The sequence below is a fragment of the Lepidochelys olivacea genome (assembly GCF_965140295.1).
Source record: "Lepidochelys olivacea isolate rLepOli2 genome assembly, chromosome: 3".
Taxonomy (NCBI): domain Eukaryota; kingdom Metazoa; phylum Chordata; order Testudines; family Cheloniidae; genus Lepidochelys; species Lepidochelys olivacea.
Genome location: NC_140413.1, coordinates 106680146 through 106696562, shown reverse-complemented (window position 1 = coordinate 106696562; position 16417 = coordinate 106680146). Strand labels below are relative to the sequence as shown.

The 16417-nt window shown below is 39.6% G+C and overlaps 1 protein-coding gene across 2 annotated transcripts in view; it reads left to right on the top strand.

The window, feature by feature from the left end:
* NHSL1 (NHS like 1) overlaps nucleotides 1-16417 on the top strand; it is a 265999-nt gene that overhangs the window by 47185 nt on the left and 202397 nt on the right. The gene's annotated exons all lie outside the window — the stretch shown is intronic.

Genomic DNA, 16417 nt, shown 5'->3' with positions numbered 1-16417 from the left:
GGAGTTTTCATCTAACTGCCTTGGGTTCCCTCAAGGTCTTTCGGAATCCCTCACAAGCTACTGCTTCGGGAAGCTGTGCAGGGAGCGGGTTACCAAGAGCATGAACACACTGCTTCATTGATGGACTGGTGTCCACACAGGAACTCAAGGCAGAACTTCACCAGACAGAATGGCTAATGTAAACACACTGTGCCATTACTATTTACCCTGCTGCAATCCCATTGGTTCAGTTGTCTAGTGTAATTGCATCCCCAGTAATTTCTCCAGTCAAGGTTGAAGGCATGGTTTTGGTGTGACAGTAAGAGGAAGTTTGTATGGAAACTGCCTATTTATCTGTTCTGTGGATAGCAGAGAGGACTGTAAGGTTTTGAGGGTTTCGTTTCATTTTTAAAATTGTGTGTGTGTGTGTGTGTGTTTATTTATGATGTATAAAGTAGGGCTGAAAGGATTCTAGATTTTTTTTTTTTAAGGATTCTCTTTCCCCCATTCACCCCCCCCCCTTTTTTTTTTTTGAGTACCTCAGAAATGTCATGTCTGGTCTCCCTAGTTTTGTTGAAGGGTATCTGGAAGGTCTTGGGGATTTTTGTGAGCTCTGACCTGTTAATTGAAGATGGTAAGGTGTTGAATCTTTAACAAAGTATTTTTTTTATTCAGTATATTAATTAGTCTCTAATGTTCAAACGATGTTGATAGCAACACTCTGATCATAAAAACTACTTACTTTCTCAGGTGCTCAACTTTCAATTTCATACCTCTTATGATATCACCATTTCACTAGATCTCAAGTCTTCCAGCCTAAACAAGACCTGGGTTTGTAATATAAGAAATAGGCAGACAAAACAATAGGCCTTCTTTATACATAATGAAGAAGCAAAAAAGGCAAAAGTCCAATTTTTTCCAACCCTTATGTGCTGGTCACGTATTCGATCTCCAGGACTATTAATGTGGCACCTTTCAGGAACATTAAATTAACTCACACAAAAGACATGCTGAAAACTGTCTGTGTCATAAATGTTCAGTGTATATATAATTTGGTTTTACCCTCTTTGTGATAAAACCTAATCATTTACTCATTCCCAAATATATGATAAATGCTAAAAAAAAAAATAAAAAAAAATTGAAATTTCCACTTAGGTATTTCTAACTGGAAAATACTTTACAAATGGTGGAATAAATGATCTTGTATTTTCACACACTTATTAAGCTGAACATTTACATTTGGAAAAATGACAAATTTTTATCTCTTAGTTGGTAGAAACACTAGAAATTCATCCTACAATTTCCATAATGGCTCCTCTTGCAGAAATCTAAGAAATGTTCCATTAATCTTCTGACCTTTACTTGCAGATATAAATGTTGAATACTTTGAAAGGTGAAATCTTGGGGGGATTAAAAAAGTTTGGTGAGGATTGTCTTAAATACGTAGATCCAGTAATACTTGAAGTTTAAATCTGGATAGCTTTAGTAATGGTAATTTTGTTTCTTTGTGGAGTAACAGCAAGACAAATACATTAATAAGCACACTTGAGAAAGAAAAGGATTATTTAGGAAAGTATGTAGGGTCAGTGAGGTTATAATGTGTCACAGTACGAAAGAGAGCATAGCATGATCATTTGATAACTACAGTTTAATGAAGTATGAAGAGTAGCTAATGAGCTGGGCTGTTCTCTTAAATAAGCTGTAGAAAGGCATTTAAAAAGAGTAGTTATTTTTTTAACTATCTTTTCTTTGCTGGGGGGTGTGTGTGTGTTGGGGAAAAAAATTCATAAACACCAATATGCATCTGAGTCTTTGTTTCTGTTGCTCTTCTGATTAAGCTAGATGCCAATATGTCCATATTTTTGTTTTCCCAACCTCTCCCTCTTTATTTCTACTCTGAGAGTAGCTTTGAAAACCACACCTGTTCCCTGGGCAAGAACCTTCAAGGTTTGACTTGTTCCAACAAATGTGCTCAAAATGAAATACTTTCAAATTAGAGCTGGGGTTGGGTTGTTGAAAAGGATAAATTCAAGATTGAGAACTTGCTCATATTCACATTTTGCATCCAGAAGTCACCACAGTTTCATAATTCTGCCTGATTCATTAACTATAGTGCCATCATTTTTTGCACTAAACTCCCATTGAAGTCAATGGAAATTTTGCATTAAAAAGTTGATGGCAGGCTCTGACTTTGAGTAAGGCTGGGATTTTTGACTGGGATTGTTGTTACGATTTTATTATTAAATTGTGAAGCTGCATTGCTGTGAGCCCTAATCATGATTGGAACCCAATTGTGCTCAGTGTTGTATGAACACATAGCCAAACAGGTTAGTTTCAGAGGAAAAGTTCCTAACTTTGGATTGCCAGGAAGTCAATTTTGACCAGAGGGTTCAACAGTTTATTTTTCGTAATGAAATTGCACTTGTCCTTCATTCTTTTGCTTTGCCCGGAATATTTTGGACCCCTTTTTTTCTTGCACTGGTGGGTAAATTTCACTTCACTTAGTTAAAAGTGAAATCAGACGTTAATTTAAGAGACAGAAAACTGGTTTTGAGCTGATCATGAATATTTGATTAGATCCAAGATAAACCAGCATTGCTCTCTACCACCCTTTGGAATTGAATCTCAAACCACAAGTTCTGTGCCAGCCCTTCTATTCCTATCTACTGTTGCTTACCCCATCCTGTCGCTCTTCCAGTCATTCATCCAAGGTTTGTGCAGATAATTTTAGCGCATAACACAATGTGGTCCTGGTTCATGATTAGGGCTCTTAGGTGCTATGATAATACCGTATTACTACTACTACTATTAATAAATTACTCAATATCGGAAGTTAGTTTGAAGGGATAAGTTCAGAACATGCAACTAATAAACGAACAAAGGTTTCTATATTCTTTTCTACATTTTATTTATTTGCTTATAATTCCTTTAAGAGTATGAACATAATTGAGATTATTTTAGAAATGTTTTTGGACAGAGATAACTGATTCACCTCTCCCGTCCCCCTCAGTCATTATAAAGTAGGCTTCACTGTACTACATATTTTTGGTCATTGCAATATCCTGTATTTTTCTGTAGTTAAATATTTTCAGATAGAAGAATCCTAGTGCTTGCTATACCTCCTTTAAAAACAATTTGTGTTTGTCACATTATTTTTATTGCCTTTATTAAAATAAATGCACTGTTAAATTTGAAGTATAAAAAGCATTTTTTCCCCCTCTGTGACTTCAGTCATACAGGCCTCAATTTCAGAAAATACAGTCTCAAGAAGTGTTTCTCTCTGCTATAATTGGAGATTTTAAGTAATAAGTGAATTTCCCAGTAGCCCATAGTTTCTGGGAATCTGTTGTAGTCATTTGTGTGATCTTGGGGCAGGGTGTGAATTTTGACTTCACTTGTGTTCAAAAGAGCTGGCTTAACAGTGTTAAAATACAGTTCAAACATAGCTCCTGCAGGAACATTCCCCAACACTGTTTGTTTGGCTATTGTGATGGAAGGTGCCAAACCACACTGAACAGGGTTTATAGTTGGAACAATTTGCCAGATTGATGCTTATGTCTCCATGTGGATGGATGCTTGTGCAGAGTCTGGATTTCAGCAGGGCTCTGTGTGAGAGCAGCAACCTGCTCATGAGGAACAACTTTCAGGTTTGAGAGCTAAGTTTGGTTACATGGTTTCTACTGTCACAGTCTGAGAGTAAGTTTTAAAAAGTCTGTATTGTTTATAAAAATCATTCATATTTTTTTATATTCTTCTTTGTTACCATTAAGATATTTCCTTTATTCTGAGATTGTAAGCTTTTGGGGGCAGGTATTGTATCAACCTGTATGTCTGTACAGTGCCTAGTGAGGCCATGATCTTGATTAGAATCTCTGGGAGCTACTGCAGTACATACAATGCCATCATAGTCTGCCATGTCCTTTGTAAGTCCCCACTTTTTTTATAGAGGGAAAAAATCAGTTTTAATCCCCCCATGCCTTTATCCCAAAATCTATTAAGGTGGGATTTTGCTGACTTACTCTTATGTGTATATACAAAAGCAAATGCAACACTTGTGTATAGAATAGTTAGAATTTATTAGTTTTAGGTTAAACTTTCAAAAGTGGCTAATTTAGGAGCCAGAGTCACATTTTCAAAAGTGAGTTAGGCACTTAGGCATCCAGGTACCACTTTATATTAGATTTAAGTCTTATCAAGACTTAAATTTTGCTGCTTCAAACAAGTGAAAGCAGCAAAACCTGTCTAATGTAGGGACAAAATAAGCTATACCAGTGTAAAGCACCCTATATCGGTACAACCACATCTCTGTTAGGACTTTTACTGGCATAACTGTATGGGTAAAAATATCACATCCCTAATAGATGTTGTTAAGACAGTAAAAAATTTTAAGTGTAAATCAGGCCATAGACTCCTAAGTGACTCTTGCAAATGGGACTTTGCTAAGTACCTAGGAACGCTTTTTGAAAACTTTATCCATCCTCTACTTTGAGTTTGCAATATAATCAAGAGGTAGATCAAACGGTGTATTTTCCTTTTCACTCTTTTTTTATTGAGAAGTATTCCTCTTCTCTTTAAGATGTTCCTCACTTTTACACAAATATTTCATAACCATAATTTATTAAAACAAATAGTAAGAAATAATCCATTCTGAGGTATACTGTTACGATTTATGGACATTTGCCCTGACCTGAGTACATCTGATTCCCTTAAAGATATTAAATGTGACATTTATTATTTAGCTGTTTGCTTTTTTCCCATTAGCACATACATAGCCCTTTTTCATCTTCAAAGTGATTGACTAATCTTGTAATGCCCTCGTGAGGTAGTATATTATCTGCCCTGGTTTACAGATGGACATCAAGGAAGTATTGGAATTATGAGACCCATGTCTTTTAAAAATGAGCAAAGTTTAGATAGATGAGAGAGAGCTGAATATTTCTTCTCCCCTTTGCAACCACTCCCCTCCCTTGCCTTTTGTCGGGATTGATTCTCCTGGAAATATTGCCTTTGAAGACTCACACCAGATTAGAACACAGCTGCTAGACACAGGTCCTTGTTCAGCTGTGCTTTTAGCCATTGCTGTCCTTGCAGAAGAAGCTAGTGGTTACTTCAGTCCGTCCAATAGCTTGTCTACGCAACCGGCTGGATTGATGGGTAGTGATCGATCCAGCGGGGTTGATTTATTGTGTCTAGTATAGACATGATAAATCGACCGCCGATCGCTCTAGCATTGACTCTGGTACTCCACCTCAACGAGAAGTACAAGAGGGTTCACACCGCAGTAAGTAGGTCAAAGTATGTCAACTTCAGTTACGTTATTCACGTAGCTGAAGTTGCATAACTTAGATCGATCTCCTCCTCCCCCCGTAGTGTAGACCAGCCCCAAGTGTTAATTCTTGCTCAGTTCTCACAACAATCGTATCCTTTGTTACTAGTGTATGTGTGGTTTGGCACATTATCAGTGTTGTATTTTAACTTTGCCTGTTACTGTGGTTATTGCTTCAAGGTTTAACTTCTCGCTACTGATGTTTTTCAACCAGATGAAGGCTTCCTCTATAATCTCCTTGTTTTTCCTCCCCCATTTTGTATAATGTAGTGTAAACAAGGTTTTGCTAAATGACGGACACATTTCTTGTGCTTTGCAAAACACACACACTCGGGGAAGAGGAGGGGAAAGGAAGTGTGTCAGTTTTGGGGATGTTTTTATGGTTTTAATTTATTGTATTGTAACATATACCATTAAGGATACCTCGCCTGCTATAAAACTAATGATTTAGGTGAGTGGTTGGTAAGGATATTACTGATATTAACATTTTTGTTTTATAGTTTGTAGGCAACAAAAAAAGCTCTGTAGATTCCAATCAAGCTAACTGTATTCATATTGCTTCTGTGTAACCACAGATTCTTTACACTGTTGCCATTTCTGCTATGATCAACCCATCCATTTGTTGGTTACACTGCCTTCTTTTATATTGTTTTAAAATTGTAAACTCTTTGGGGAGCAGGGATTGTCTCTTATTGGATGTCTGCATAGCTCTGATCCTGATTGGGGCCTCTTAATACTGTTGTACTACAAAAATAAAGACGACTACTTCTTGGGAGTGGTACAGGTGTAAGAAATTAGTAGTTCTGACACCAACATGAAGGGAAAGGAGGGCAAACTTTAAAATCAGCTGAAGCTCCAAATTATGATCTGATTCAAAATTTCAGATGGCTCATATTTCACTGGTGTTCGGATCTGTAGGATTACTGTGTAGACTTTTAAGACAAAAAGAGATCTTTGTGATCAGCATGGTAGATGTCTTCCATGGCACAGGCCACAGCATTTCATGCATCAATTCCTGCATCAGGCTCAGTAACTAGCGGTGGATCATTCTAGAGCATCTTTTAGAAAGACACCCAGTCTTGATTTAAAGATTTCAAATGATAAAGAATCCACTACATATTTCAGGCCCACCTCAATTTGAAGGGAAAAAATTTTCTTGATGCCATGTAAAATGTATTGCAAATAATTCAACACACCTTCATACCCTGTAGCAGGAATAATAAGTAATCTGCTTACATAATAATTTTCTGAAGAGAGAAAAACTGCTATAAAATGTATTTCAACAGGAGTAAAACTTGTCTTCCACGGTAATAAGTCTGGATTCTCCAGCAGTATAGGCTTGAGCATGCAGAAATTAATGGTAAAGCTCCTATTGACTTCAGAGCTGCCAGATGTGACCATGCTTAGCATAGTAAAGGGCTTCTAAGAAACAGGGGAATCCTACATGCTGAATGGCTGAGTAGGTGGAAATTGTGAAGGATTTACAAAGCTAAATAAATGTAAAACTCTTGCCTAAAATATTAAAAAGTGTCTAAGTGACTTAAGAACGTAGGAGCCTAAGTGTTAAATGACCTAAGTGCCTAACTCACTCCTAAGGCTCCTAAGTCACTTAGGTGTGTTTGAAAATGTTACCCCTTTTTTTTGTGCTTCTAGAAGTTAGATAAATTAGGTTTCAGAGTAACAGCCGTGTTAGTCTGTATTTGCAAAAAGAAAAGGAGTACTTGTGGCACCTTAGAGACTAACCAATTTATTTGAGCATAAGCTTTCGTGAGCTACAGCTCACTTCATTGGATGCATACTGTGGAAAATACAGAAGATGTTTGTTTTTATACACACACATCATGAAAAAATGGGTGTTTATCACTACAAAAGGTTTTCTCTCCCCCCACCCCACTCTCCTGCTGGTAATAGCTTATGTAAAGTGATCACTCTCCTTACAATGTGTATGATAATCAAGGTGGGCCATTTCCAGCACAAATCCAGGGTTTAACAAGAACCTCTGAGGAAGGGGGGGGGGGTGTTAGGAAAACAAGGGGAAATAGGTTACCTTGCATAATGACTTAGCCACTCCCAGTCTCTATTCAAGCCTAAGTTCATTGTATCCAATTTGCAAATGAATTCCAATTCAGCAGTCTTTCTCCCTGGAGTCTGGATTTGAAGTTCTTCTGTTGTAATATCGCAACTTTCATGTCTGTAATCGCATGACCAGAGAGATTGAAGTGTTCTCCGACTGGTTTATGAATGTTATAATTCTTGACATCTGATTTGTGTCCATTTATTCTTTTACGTAGAGACTGTCCAGTTTGACCAATGTACATGGCAAAGGGGCATTGCTGGCACATGATGGCATATATCACATTGGTAGATGTGCAGGTGAACGAGCCTCTGATAGTGTGGCTGATGTTATTAGGCCCTGTGATGGTGTCCCCTGAATAGATATGTGGGCACAGTTGGCAAGGGACTTTGTTGCAAGGATAGGTTCCTGGATTAGTGGTTCTGTTGTGCGGTATGTGGTTGCTGGTGAGTATTTGCTTCAGGTTGGGGGGCTGTCTGTAGGCAAGGACTGGCCTGTCTCCTAAGATTTGTGTGTGTGTTGGGTCATCCTTCAGGATAGGTTGTAGATCCTTAATAATGCGTTGGAGGAGTTTTAGTTGGGGGCTGAAGGTGACGGCTAGTGGCGTTCTGTTATTTTCTTTGTTAGGCCTGTCCTGTAGTAGGTGACTTCTGGGAACTCTTCTGGCTCTATCAATCTATTTCTTCACTTCCGCAGGTGGGTATTGTAGTTGTAAGAATGCTTGATAGAGATCTTGTAGGTGTTTGTCTCTGTCTGAGGGGTTGGAGCAAATGTGGTTGTATCGCAGAGCTTGGCTGTAGACAATGGATCGTGTGGTGTGGTCAGGGTGAAAGCTGGAGGCATGCAGGTAGGAATAGCGGTCAGTAGGTTTCCGGTATAGGGTGGTGTTTATGTGACCATTGTTTATTAGCACTGTCGTGTCCAGGAAGTGGATCTCTTGTGTGGACTGGACCAGGCTGAGGTTGATGGTGGGATGGAAATTGTTGAAATCATGGTGGAATTCCTCAAGAGCTTCTTTTCCATGGGTCCAGATGATGATGTCATCAATATAGCGCAAGTAGAGTAGGGGCATTAGGGGACGAGCGCTGAGGAAGCGTTGTTCTAAATCAGCCATAAAAATGTTGGTATACTGTGGGGCCATGCGGGTACCCAAGTGTACAGTGCTCATTTTATATTTTTATTACAAATATTTGCACTGTAAAAAACAAGAGGTAGTATTTTTCAATTCACGTAATACAAGTACTGTAGTGCAATCTCTTTATCATGAATGTTGAACTTACAAATGTAGAATTATGTACAAAAAAAACTACATTCAAAAATAAAACAATGTAAAACTGTAGAGCCTACAAGTCCACTCAGTCCTATTTCTTGTTCAGCCAATTGCTCAGACAAACAAGTTTGTTTACATTTGCAGGAGATAATGCTGCCTGCTTCTTGTTCATAATGTCACCTGAAAGTGAGAACAGGTGTTCTCATGGCACTGTTGTAGCCAGTGCGCAAGATATTTACGTGGCAGATGTGCTAAAGATTCATGTCCCTTGATGCCATTCCAGAGGACATGTGTCCATGTTGATGACAGGTTCTGCTTGATAACAATCCAAAGCAGTGTGGACCGAGGCATGTTCATTTTCATCATCTGAGTCAGATGCCAGCAGCAGAAGGTTGATTTTCTTTTTTGGTGGTTTGGGTTCTGTAGTTTTTGCATCAGTGTGTTGTTCTTTTAAGATTTTGAAAGCATGCTCCACAGCTCGTCCCTCTCAGATTTTGGAAGGCACTTCAGATTCTTAAACCTTGGGTCGAGTGCTGTAGAAATCTTTGGAAATCTCACATTGGTACCTTCTTTGTGTTTTGTCAAATCTCCAGCAGAAGTGTTCTTAAAATGAACATGTGCTGAGTCATCATCTGAGATTGCTAGAACATGGAAATATATGGCAGAATATGGGTAACATGGAGCTGGAGACATACAATTCTCCCCCAAGGAGTTCAGTCACAAAATTTAATTAGTGCATTATTTTTTTAACAAGTGTCATCATCAGCATGGAAGCATGTCCTCTGGAATGGTGGCCGAAGCATGAAGGAATATGAATGTTTAGCATATCAGGCACCTAAGTTCCCTGTAAGCTGTGCGGCTCCGCAGCTATCTATTAAGCCCCGTGCAGGGGCTCAGGGTTGCGGCAGGGAGAGGTGCCTCTCCCCCAGCGAGGACCTACTGCGGCGGGGAGAGGCAACCCTCCCCGCTGGCCCCAGCGCAGACCTACCCTGGACTTGCTGCGGCCAGGGGAGGGGAGCCTCTACCCTGGCCCTGAGCTGCTGTGGCTAGAGGGGGCTGGGGGGAGTTCTCTCTCTCCTCCCCACCCCATTCCCCCCGCGCAGCCCCAGGGCAGCCTGTACTCCAAACCCTGGCCCATGCACCCTGTACCTCAACCCTCTTCTCCAGCCCTGATCCCCCTCCTGCACCCCAATCCCTTCAACCCCAAACCCACCCCAGAACCTTCAACCCTCTGCCCCAGCCCAGAGCCCCCTTCCACACCCCCATCCCCATATCCCTGACCCCCGCCTCAGAGCGTTCAACCGTAGCTGGAGCCCTCACCCCCTGCACCCAACCCTCTGCCCCAGCCCTGAGCCCCCTCCCACACTCAGAACCCCTCGGACCCACTCCCAATTATGTTATGTACACCAATATGAAGGTGAAATGTCACACACCACCTCTGTATTGGTGTACAGAACAAAATTCAAAACTCACATGGACGTAAAAAATTAGAGGGAACACTGTGTGGCATGTAAATACCTTGCAATGCTGGCTGCTAACGTCCCATGCAAATGCCTGTTCTCGCTTTCTGGTGACATTGTAAATAAGAAGTGGACAGCATTATCTCCTGCAAATGTATACAAACTTGTTTTTCTTAGTGATTTGCTGAACAAGAAGTAGGACTGAGTGGACTTGTAGGCTCGAAAGTTTTGCATTGTTTTGTTTTTGAGTGAAGTTATGTAACAAAAAAAAATCTACATTTGTAAGTTGCACTTTCACGATAAAGAGATTGAACTACAGTACTTTTATGAGGTGAACTAAAAAATACTGTTTTTGTTCATTTTTACAGTGCAAATATTTGTAATAAAAAATAATAATATAAAATGAGCACTGTAATTGAAATCAATATATTTGAAAATGTAGAAAAACACCCAAAAATATTTAATAAATTTCAATTGGTATTCTGTTGTTTAACAATGTGATTAAAACTGTGATTAATCGTGATTAATTTTTTTAATCGTGATTTTTTTTTTCAGTGGGGGGGCTGTCACCCCTGCCTTGCAACCTTGGGTGCCTTATAATGCCTTGCTCTAGTAGCTCCCACTTGGGCTGCTCATAAACAGCCTTCCAGCATGCAAGCCACACCCTGAATGTCTGTATGTAACTACAGCCTGTCTATTATACCCTGGCTCTCACCAGCTTGGTTATGCTGCAGGGTTACCCCAACACAGCCCCAGTCTTGGATCTTTCCCCAGAAACGTATGTCCTGTACTGTCCAGCACTCTCCTGGATGGTACAAATATATTCAGTCTGTTGTTCCTTTAAAGGAATAATCATAGAATCATAGAATATCAGGATTGGAAGGGACCTCAGGAGGTCATCTAGTCCAACCCCCTGCTCAAAGCAGGACCAATCCTCAACTAAATCATCCCAGCCAGGGCTTTGTCAAGCCTGACCTTAAAAATCTCAAAGGAAGGAGATTCCACCACCTCCCTAGGTAACGCATTCCAGTGCTTCACCACCTTCCCAGTGAAAAAATTTTTCCTAATAGCCAACCTAAACCTCCCCCACTGCAACTTGAGACCATTACTCCTCGTTCTGTCATCTGCTACCACTGAGAACAGTCTAGATTCATCCTTTTTGGAACCCCCGTTCAGGTAGTTGACAGCAGCTATCAAATCCCCCCTCATTCTTCTCTTCTGCGGAGTAAATAATCCCAGTTCCCCCAGCCTCTCCTCATAAGTCATGTGTTCCAGTCCCCTAATCTTTTTTGTCGCCCTCCGCTGGACACTTTCCAATTTTTTCACATCCTTCTTGTAGTGTGGGGCCCAAAATTGGACACAGTACTCCAGATGAGGCCTCACCAATGTCAAATAGAGGGGAATGATCATGTCCCTCGATCTGCTGGCAACACTCCTACTTATACAGCCCAAAATGCCGTTAGCCTTCTTGGCAACAAGGGCACACTGTTGACTCATATCCAGCTTCTCGTCCTCTGTAACCCCTAGGTCCTTTTCTGCAGAACAGCTGCCTAGCCATTTGGTGCCTAGTCTGTAGTGGTGCAGACTAGGATTATTCTGTCCAAAATGCAGGACTCTGCACTTGTCCTTGTTGAACCACATCAGATTTCTTTTGGCCCAATCCTCTAATTTGTCTAAGTTCCCCTGTATCCTATCTCTGCCCTCCAGCGTATCTTCCTCTCCTCCCAGTTTAGTTTATGCCATCTTATTATTTAAAGAGAGTACCCAGACACTCCAGTTTAAACACACTGGATGAGGTAAAACAGTAAAACAAGTTTACTAACTTCAAAGAGGGAGATTTTAAGTGGGTACAAGTAATGAGGTATAAAAGTTAGAAATGGTTATAAGAAAAATAAAGTTAAAGCATTTACTAGTGCCTAATTTACCAAACTATATTACACTCAGGCAGATTTTCTCACCACATGCTTCAGCAGATTACTGATCAAATTCTCAGGTCAGAATTCCTCCCCACCACATCCAACAGCTGTTTTCCTTTGTCGTCTTAGATATGATGATAGAGAGGAAGAGGAGGGTGTCCTGGGGTTTTTGCCCCTTCTTTTTCTTGTCCTCTCCCCACTTTGAGAAGCATTTCTGGTTAAGAAAGAGTAAAGTGACAAGCAATCTATTGAAGAATGGAAACTCCATGCTGTTTCTATTGCTAAGATGTAGGTTGTTGTCCCTAACCCCTTCCTTGAATGGACACTTAGCAGGTGATGGTCCATCAGCCTTGTTGACACCTGACTGAGGCATCAACTTGCCCTTTGTCTCTGAGGAACTGGTTTAGCCACTCCTCAGATTTATCTGGGAAACATTACTTCAGTCATGATTTCAGCTTATATTCATAACTTTACATATAATGTTACTATGTGCATTTTGCCATGATATTATTGCTCAGCAAGTTATGAGTTTTTAAATAATACCTCACAAGGCATGCCTTGTATAAATATTATTACGGTGTGTGTAGGGGTGAACACGGGTATATTTTGTCACAGGATCTCACTAAACTGGGTGACTAGGCAAGAAAATGGCTGATGAAATTCATTGTTGATAAATGTAAAGTAATGCACAGTGGAAAGCACATCAATTATACAGACAAAATAATGGGGTCTAAATTAACTGTTAAATCCAAGATCCCTTTCTTGAGTGGTATTGTGCATTGTTTTCTGAAAATATCTGCTCAATGCGCAGTGGCAGTCAAAATAGCTAACAATCTCAGGAACCATTTGGAAAGGGTTAGATGATAAGACAGAACATATCATAATGCCACTACATTAATCCATGGTATTCCCATACCTTGAATACCATGTGTGGTTCTGGTCTACGCATTTCAAAAGATATATTAGAATTGGAAAAAGTACAAAGAAGGCCAACAAAAATTATTAGGGGTTTGAAACAGCTTCCATATGAGGAGAGAGTAAAAAGAATGGGACTGTTCAGCTTGGAAAAGAGACCACTCAGAAGGGGATATGGTAGATATAAATATATGACATTAAATCATGACTGGCATGGAGAAAGTGAAGAAGGAAGTGTTATTTACCTCTTCACAGAACACAAGAACCCAGAGTCACCCAATGAAACTAATAGGCAGCAGGTTTAAAAGGAAGTACTTTTTCATGCAACACAAAGTTAACCTGTGGAACTTGTTGCCAGGAGATGTTGTGCAGGGGAAAAGTATAATTGGGTTCAAAAAAGAATTAGATAAGTTCATGGAGGATAAGTCCATCAGTGGCTATTAGTAGGGGGCTACTTAAATTGCAGAGAAATCACGCATTTTTCGCATGTTGGTCACAGCATAAATAGCAAATTTTGCGGATAAGTTCAAACAGTATACACACAAATATTGTACTGTACTACTGTTATGTTTGTTTGTAAGTCATCCTGGATAAGGGCGCCTACTAAATCAGGGGTTCTCAAACTTTTTTTGCTGGGACTCCCTTTGAAAATATTTCAGGCTGTGACGACTCTGCTCCTCAAAAAAAAAAAAAAAAGCGGTGACTCCCACCCCCATTCCATACCACCCTTACTTCTGCGCTGCTGGTGGTGGTGATGCTGACTTCAGAGGTGGGCAGCTGGAGAGCGGTGGCTGCTGGCTGGGCGCCCAACTCTGACGACAGCGCAGAAGTAAGGGGTGGGAATGCTGCAACCCCCATACAACAACCAGATTTCACTGGAGAGACCAGATTTCACGATTTGTGACGTTTTTCACAGCTGAGAGTTTCGTGGGAACCTAGCTATTAGCCAAGATGATCAGGGATGCAATCCCATGTTCTGGATGTCCCTAAACCTCTAACTGCTAGAATCAGTCTGGGACTGGACTACAATGATGGATCATTTGACAGATTGCTCTGTTCTGTTCATTCCCTTTGGAGCATCTGGCATTGGCCACTATCAGAAGACAGGATACTGGGTTAGATGGACCATTTGTCTAACCCAGTATGGCCATTCTTACGTTCTTATTATAAGGAGTTGGATTTAATAACTCTGAAAATAATATAAAACCCATGGTATCAATAGTGAGGCATTTTTGAAGATGAAAAGCATCATACCCTCCTCACAGTAATAAATGTATATTGGACATGAAGACTGTAAGTATAGAGGCTGCAAGAATAATTGGAAAGGTGAGAAACTTCACCAAGCCTTAAGTTTGATTATTTTTTATTCCCCCCCCCCCCAACAAGGTTTACTTGGGTGACAGGTCAAATGCTGAGTTCTTACCGTTCAGTGATGCAGGCGTTAGAATAAAATCCACTTTGATTTATGCTGGGTTGGGGATTTTGAGAATTTGGAATCGGAAGGAAATGAACATACTTTTAAGCAGTCATGGATCTGTAGCACTACGAAGTGTCTTATCAGTTTAAAGAAAAAAAAAACTTACTCATTGGACAAAAATTATTTTAAGATTCTCACCAACAAAACAATCTAACTGTATGGTTCAGAAACAATTTGTGATAGTATGTGTGCTGTATGAAAAAAATACCCCTCTATTTAAAAAATAAAAATAAGACATAAGGCTCTTTCTAAACTTTTTTGTAAGGTGATCAGATTTTGTATTTGACTATTATGCTGCTCATAAATGGATACTTAAAACTTCCCTGAAACTAGGACTTGCCAGACGTGGACGTGTAGAATAGTTATAGTTTTATTGCAGTTCACCTCAATGTAGTATATTTCATCCTTGCTTATATTAAAAAAAAGATTGTGATTGACATATTTATATTTATCATTTGTGACTGAAAATATATGCTGCAAACAGTATGCCCACAGCTTTTAGAAAACATCATATGATAAAAGAATTGCAGTAGCAATCTTAGTGTCAATGAAATTGGGCATATCTGCTTTTCAAAGTGTGTTGCTTGAATATGGGTTGAAATAATAGTATTAAATGGGGCTTTGTTAAATGGTTAACCATTACAAATAGTGATGATTAATTCTTGAAAGTGTAATGTAAACTAAACAGCTGATTCTAGGTTCAAGGGGCATGGGTTGGAGACTTAGGCCATCAAGAATACATAACAGAGCATCACGTGGCCTAGAAATATTGTATTCTTGTATCTTTTATTAAGAGATAGTGCAGCAGAGGTATAAGAAAGGGCTTTGCTTCTAAAATCAATACTATCTTGTTATAATTATCAACAATGTTCAAGTGATGATTTTTAAATTAGGGGCAGCTTGTTTCCTCACTAGTTGATAGAAAATACTGTACTCTTGCCCACTTATTTTTTTTCTGAATTTATGGCTGTTTAAAACTTAGAAGCTTTTAGTGCTAAAAGTGGAGAATTACTAAATTCTTGTTGCAAGATAAGGGCTAGATTGCCCTCAAAGTAGGTTTTCCCACATAGGAAACAGAGTGTTCTGTGGTCTTGCACTTGTGGCATTTACTTCTAATTCTCTGACCAGCATAAAAGCACATTCCAGTATCTCACACTGTAAAACCAAAATGAAAAAATTGACCTTTGATCCCACCTATCTTTTCAATTATCAGTCCCCCCCCATTTACTGCAAGGTTCATTGATTAACCTGGTTTACAGCTGTGTCTTCCTTGACCCTCTCTCCTCTTATTCCTGGATTCATTCCAATTAGGTTCCTGCAGTCTCCACTCTACTGAATCTGCTTTCATAAAACTTTCAAACAGCCTCCTGGGAGCTCTATTCCATCCTCTTTCTCTAGGAGCTCTCTTTAGCCTGTGATCCTGTTGATCACTTCCTTCTCCTTTATGGTTGTGTCTTCTCTTCGTTCTCCTGCTACCCTTTGACTGCTCTTTCAACATCTCCTTTAGCAGTTCTTTCTGTGGGAATTCTCTTTCTATGCCTGATCCCCTGATGACCTCATCTTCACACCTGGATTCCACAGTCATCTATCTCCTTTATCTCTCCATCTGGTTTCTTATGTGGCCCTCATCGCTGTAATATTTCTTAGCACCTGACTTACTTTCAGATGTATGACGGGTATTGTGCCATCAGCTTCAGCTTAACACGGCCAAAACTAAACTCATTTTATCAATCAAAAAAATTTAGAATTTTAAAGTGTCTGACTAAAAATCCTGTGTCCTCTTGTTGCTCAACTTTCACTCTTGTTTGATTTAATTTTGCTAGGTCTCCATTTTTCATAGTTAGGTTTGATGCCATATGAATTTCTAACATCATAATGCAGGCAGAAAAGAAAAATCTTTGAGGCCTTCTTCATACACAAGGAGGCAAAAACAGCCCACGTGTATAGATATTTTAATTGTTCAGCTTGCCTTTAAAGGCATTATATGCAAATTGTTTGAC